Below are 6,000 nucleotides of genomic sequence, written 5' to 3' on the forward strand. Positions count from 1 at the left end.
CCTCCTACACTGTTGGTGGGAATGCAAGCTGGTGCAGCCACTCTGGAAAACAGCATGGAGGTTCCTCAAAATGTTGAAAATAGAACTGCCCTATGACCCAGCAATTGCACTATTGGGTATTTACCCTAAAGATACAAACGTAGTGATCCAAAGGGACACATGCACCCGAATGTTTATAGCAGCAATGTCCACAATAGCCAAACTATGGAAAGAACCTAGATGTCCATCAACAGATGAATGGATCAAGAAGATGTGGTATATATACACAATGGAATACTATGCAGCCATCAAAAGAAATGAAATCTTGCCATTTGCAACAACATGGATGGAACTAGAGCGTATCATGCTTAGCGAAATAAGTCAAGCAGAGAAAGACAACTATCATATGATCTCCCTGATATGAGGAAGTGGTGATGCAACATGGAGGCTTAAGTGGGTAGAAGAATAAATGAAACAAGATGGGATTGGGAGGGAGACAAACCATAAGTGACTCTTAATCTCACAAAACAAACTGAGGGTTGCCGGGGGGAGGGGGTTTGGGAGAAGGGGGTGGGATTATGGACATTGGGGAGTGTATGTGATTTGGTGTGTGCTGTGAAGTGTGTAAACCTGGTGATTCACAGACCTGTACCCCTGGGGATAAAAATATATGTTTATGAAAAATAAAAATTAAAAAAAAAAAAAAAAAAAAGAAAAAAAGAAATTTCTTTAATTTTGGCTCATTTTGCTGTGAAAATGAAACCGCTCTTAAAAATAAAGTCTATGTGAATAAAATGAATTCATACTCAAGATCAAAATATAACCTCTGTCTTTTGTATCCTTTGGGTAAATACCAAGTAGTGCAATTGTTGGATTGTAGGGTAGTTCTATTTTTAACTTCTTGAGGAGCCTCCATACTATTTTCTACAGTGGTTGTACCAGGTTGAAAGGGTACAAAAATACAGATTCGAAGGGGTACATACACCCTGATGTTTATAGCAGCATTATCAACAATGGCCAAACTATGGGAAGAGCCCAAGTGTCCATTGGCTGACGAACGGATAAAAAAGATGTGGGGTATATAAACAATGGAACATTACTCAGCTATCAAAGAGAATGAAATCTTGCCATTTGCAATGGCTTGAATGGAAGTAGAGTGTATTACACTAAGTGAAATAAGTCAGTCAGAGAAAGAAAAATACCATATGATTTCATTCATATGCGGAATTTAAGAAACAGAACAGATGAACATATGGGAGGGGGAAAAAGAGAGGGAAGCAATCATAAGAGTCTTAACTATAGAGAGCAAACTTAGGGTTGATGGAGGGAAGCGGGAGGGGGATGGGCTAGATGGTTGATGGGTATTAAGGAGGGCATGTGTTTTGATGAGCACTGGGTATTATATGTAAATGATGAATCACTAAATTTCACTCCTGAAACAAACATTAGACTATATACTAACTAAATAGAATTTAAATAAAAATCGGGAAGAAAAAAAACCACCTCATTTTAAAAATCACAAAATAAGAAGTTCATGTACACTCTCTCATCAAATTGTAAGAAAGTTAGAAATCAACATTAAATCATGTTTAAGCCCAATTACTGATAAAAAAAATCCCCTCAAACTCCAAGTCAAAAGAAATGGAAAGATATTTAATATGCAATTTAATACATTTATAAAATAATAAAATCCTATATAGCAAAGCTCAATGAATATGGTCAACATAACAGAAGAAGGAATGTTTGCAGTATTTAAAAAGAAAGAATGAAGGTAAATTAGTTCAATATTCAATCACGAATTTTGATTTTGATGAAAGGGACTTAGGCAGTAAGTTGATAAATACATCTTGAATATAATTTGTTAAAAGCATTAATATACAGACATCTGACAAACAAAATCAAGAAAAGAGTGGACTGGGACGCCTGGGTGGCTCAGTTGGTTGAGCAGCTGCCTTCGGCTCAGGTCATGATCCCAGCGTCCTGGGATCGAGTCCCACATTGGGCTTCTTGCTCAGCAGGGAGCCTGCTTCTCCCTCTGCCTCTGCCTGCCATTCTGTCTGCCTGTGCTCGCTCTCTCCCCCTCTCTCTCTCTGATAAATAAATAAAATTTAAAAAAAAAAAAAAAAGAGTGGACATACAAAGAAGCAGCAGCAGTGAAAGACACTAGTGTGCTGACCACTTTATAAACACTTGTCATTTCATGCTTTCATCATAACTCTAAAATTGGTTATATTATGCTCATGTTATAGAGGAGATGAATACAGACCAGAAAGGTTGCATGATTTTACAAGGATCACACAGCCAGTAAGAGAGCCAGTGATTGAAATCCAACTAACTATAGAGCCCATACTCTTTTTAAAAAAAAGATCTTTATTTATTTATTTGAGAGAGAGAGAGAGTAAGAGTGAGAAAGCATATAAGCAGGGGGAGGGGCAGAAGAAGAGGGACCAGCATACTCCCCTCTGAATGCAGAGCCCAGCATAGGGCTCAATCCAGGAAACTGAGATCATGACCTGAGCCAAAGTCAGACACTTTACAACTGAGCCACCCAGGCACCCTGAGCCCATACTCTTAACTGTATTATCATAAACATTTTCAGATATAGTGACAAGTGTTATAATAATGCATTTGAAATCCTCAGTAAAATACTATTTTCTGAGAAAATTACCAACTTTTTCTAAATCCAAAAGCTGAAAGAATTAATAACTGTGGTAAAAACTGAAAGAAAAAGCAACAACAAAGAAACATTCTCCCAGTACTTCTGAGTATGTCGTTTAAGAGATGCATTCTTTCAAGCATCAGATATAGAATCATTTCTATCACTTATACCTGCCTAAAAATATTGAAGCAAAGAAAGTACCTGAATTGCTTTGTTCCTTAAATTCAGATGGATTTTTATTTATTTATTTATTTGTTTGTTTGTTTTTAAAGATTTTATTTATTTATTTAACAGACAGAGATCACAAGTAGGCAGAGAGGCAGGCAGAGAAGGGGGGTGGGGGAAGCAGGCTCCCTGCTGAGCAGAGAGCCTGACGTGGGGCTCGATCCCAGGACCCTGGGATCATGACCTGAGCCAAAGGCAGGGCCTTTAACCCCCTGAGCCACCCAGGCGCCCGGATTCTTTATTTACACAAGTAAATTGTAAAATATTGTAGAATACTCAAATTTTACAGAAAAATGTCCTCCTTTATCATCATATTACTCTAAACATGTTTGCTAGACATACCTTGCTATTCTAAGTAAACCTCTTATTGGAATCTGCTCATTTTGTTGGGCATATGAACTTGCTAATGATTGTACTGTGAATTTACATGCATAAACTGGTAAAAATAAATATTTCTTCATATATGTAGTTGTTTACATTGTGCTCCATGGATCATTATGCAACTTACTATAGTCAATGATAATGTAGGAAACTTTCCATTTTGTCATCTATATTATTTTAATTTATATTTTAACTACAGCAGCATATTTTATAGTGTAGCTGTACCAGAGATTATCTCATGCCAATGAGTATTTGAATTATTTCCAATATTTCAGTATCTCAATGTAGTGATAAACATCTATATCTACATCTAGATCTGTATCTGATGTATAATACACACATGCCAGTGTCTAGCACATAATACACACATCCAGGCTAAGATGTATAAAGCAGAAAGGACAGTAGTAAAAAGTAGTAGGATACAACATTTATATTTTAACTGTCTTCCAAAGTGTCAATAATAATTTACACCATCATTTAAAAAGAGAACCCCATTCTCCTCACTTTGGTCAAGACAACATTACTGAATTTTTAAATAATTGCCAATCTGTTAGGTGAAAAATGGCACTTGACTACTTTTGTTTTTTTAGTTTTCATTTATTAGATTACTAGTGAGATTGACCATTGTTTCAATTTTCCCTGTGGCAAACTCTCTGCTCCAATCCCTTGCTGTTTTTTTCTATCTAATATTTATATTTTCCTTATTGATTTTTAGTAAAATTTATACAAAACTAATGTTGTTATCTTTTATATGTGTTGGAAATATTTTCTTTCAATCTTTTTTTTTTTTTAATTTTGCTTTCTGGTGTTCTTGTCATATACAAAATAGACTGTGTTTAATCTTTACACTTCAAATTTAACAACATAGATCATTGCAGGCTTGCCTTCTGAGTCATGCTTACAAAAGCTTCAGCATCCAACATTAGGGACATATTCTCATTAATGTGTCATTCAAAGAAAGTGATCAAATTGATCCAAAAAATGATTTTTATAAACATGTCATCCTTCATATTGATCAATTATACTTTTGGTTCCATGTGAAGTGTATTAATTGATATTTTTAAATTATCCTAAATGTTTTTTTACAATGATTGAACAATGTTTGAGTAACTGTATAATTAATGTTGGTGTTTGTGTTTTGAGTATATGTGCTTGCATTTGTTTGTGCACAGTAATCAATTTATTTTATTTTAGGTTGTACTGATGTTTTCAATTTCTGTTACCATCAAATGAGTATAAAGGGGAAAAAAAAAACCTATATGATCCTGTTGTCAACCAACAGGGAGAAGACGAGGGAGAGAGGGAATACATGAGAGCAAGAATGAGAGCTATAGCTGACAGGAAGCATGTATTGTATTGTTATAGGTAAATAATTATGCTGATTTTAATTTCATGTGATGTTTTGACTTCATATATCGTCACATTTTGTTGCTCAAAAAAAAAAGAGAAACATAATCTCCATATTTTCTGATAACATTTCTGTAACCTCCTCTTAACATTAAATATTTTATCCACAGATGAGTTATTTTCCCTTTGCAGAAGTTAATGGAATAACTTATAATAATAATAATCCCTTATAATAATGATGATAAGCACTGCATTCAGCTTGCTTCTGATATTAAGCACCATCATGTGACTTCTATTTTTCCTGGATTCTACCATTCCACTGCTATCGATGCACTCATTTTGGGAACAGCAACTCCTGTCATTAGCTTTGGCCTACAGATATCACCAGCACTGAACTTCACAGTGAAGCTGGTACCTCTTTCATTGATGCTTTCCTTATTGCTTTGGTATGTGATCTACCCCAAGGTTCCCAGTGGAACACAATAATTTGAAATGTTGTCCCACCTTGTACAAGAAAGGTAAGGTAGTATATCTAGAATGTCTACTTTTTTGAAACTTTTAATCCTTCCTTTCATGTCTATTATGGCAACTCTGAAATTTCAACCTCACTTCTTACAGAGCAACTTTTTTTTAATTTTTATTTTCAGGGTGCCTTCCCAACAATGCTTCTGCACACTATCCTGAAATTCTTACATGGATCTTAAATCTTATAACATGGAAGAGTATCCTCAAATTGACAACCTCTTATCTGACTTTAGGTTCTACTTCTCTCATTCAGCAGACTCAGAATTCAGTCTTGCGCATCCCCGTCAGCTCTTGGTTGTAATAAAAATAATTCCTAAGTGCTGAGATATTTATATAAATCATATAATGCTCACAATAAACCCTGTGAAACAGTCATAATTTCCCATTTTACAGATGAATACACTAAAGTATAAAAGGATCAGATAGCTGCTACAAGGTCACCCTTTGAGTAAGTGATGGGTTAGTTTCATTCCAAAAGTTGAGTTCTTAATCATACTCCTTTTTGGCTCAGGCAACCAGCTCAGAAGTGGTGGATTTGGGCAGAAGTATAATTTCTTGACTCTTTAGAATTATTTTCTAGTCACTATAGCATTGATATGGGAAAGAAAAGCAGAAGAAAAGTTATTGTTTCCTTACTACTTATAGCCCATTGACAAGTCTTTGAAACAGTCAGAGTGACATTCCTCTAGGAGTTCAATTGCCTCTATGTTGACACTTTGCTAAGGGCAAAAGGCAATCTTAGCCTGACCCCCAGGATCATGTAAGTTTACTTTAGTATATAAAAATTCCTTTGGAAACTTCCTTTATCTCTACCCTCCCCCCCACAAGATATATGTTGACAATCGTCCCCAAGCATATAACCTAGCAATATACATCTGAAGGGT

The sequence above is a fragment of the Mustela lutreola genome, chromosome X, assembly GCF_030435805.1.
Source record: "Mustela lutreola isolate mMusLut2 chromosome X, mMusLut2.pri, whole genome shotgun sequence".
NCBI classification, from domain to species: Eukaryota; Metazoa; Chordata; class Mammalia; order Carnivora; family Mustelidae; genus Mustela; species Mustela lutreola.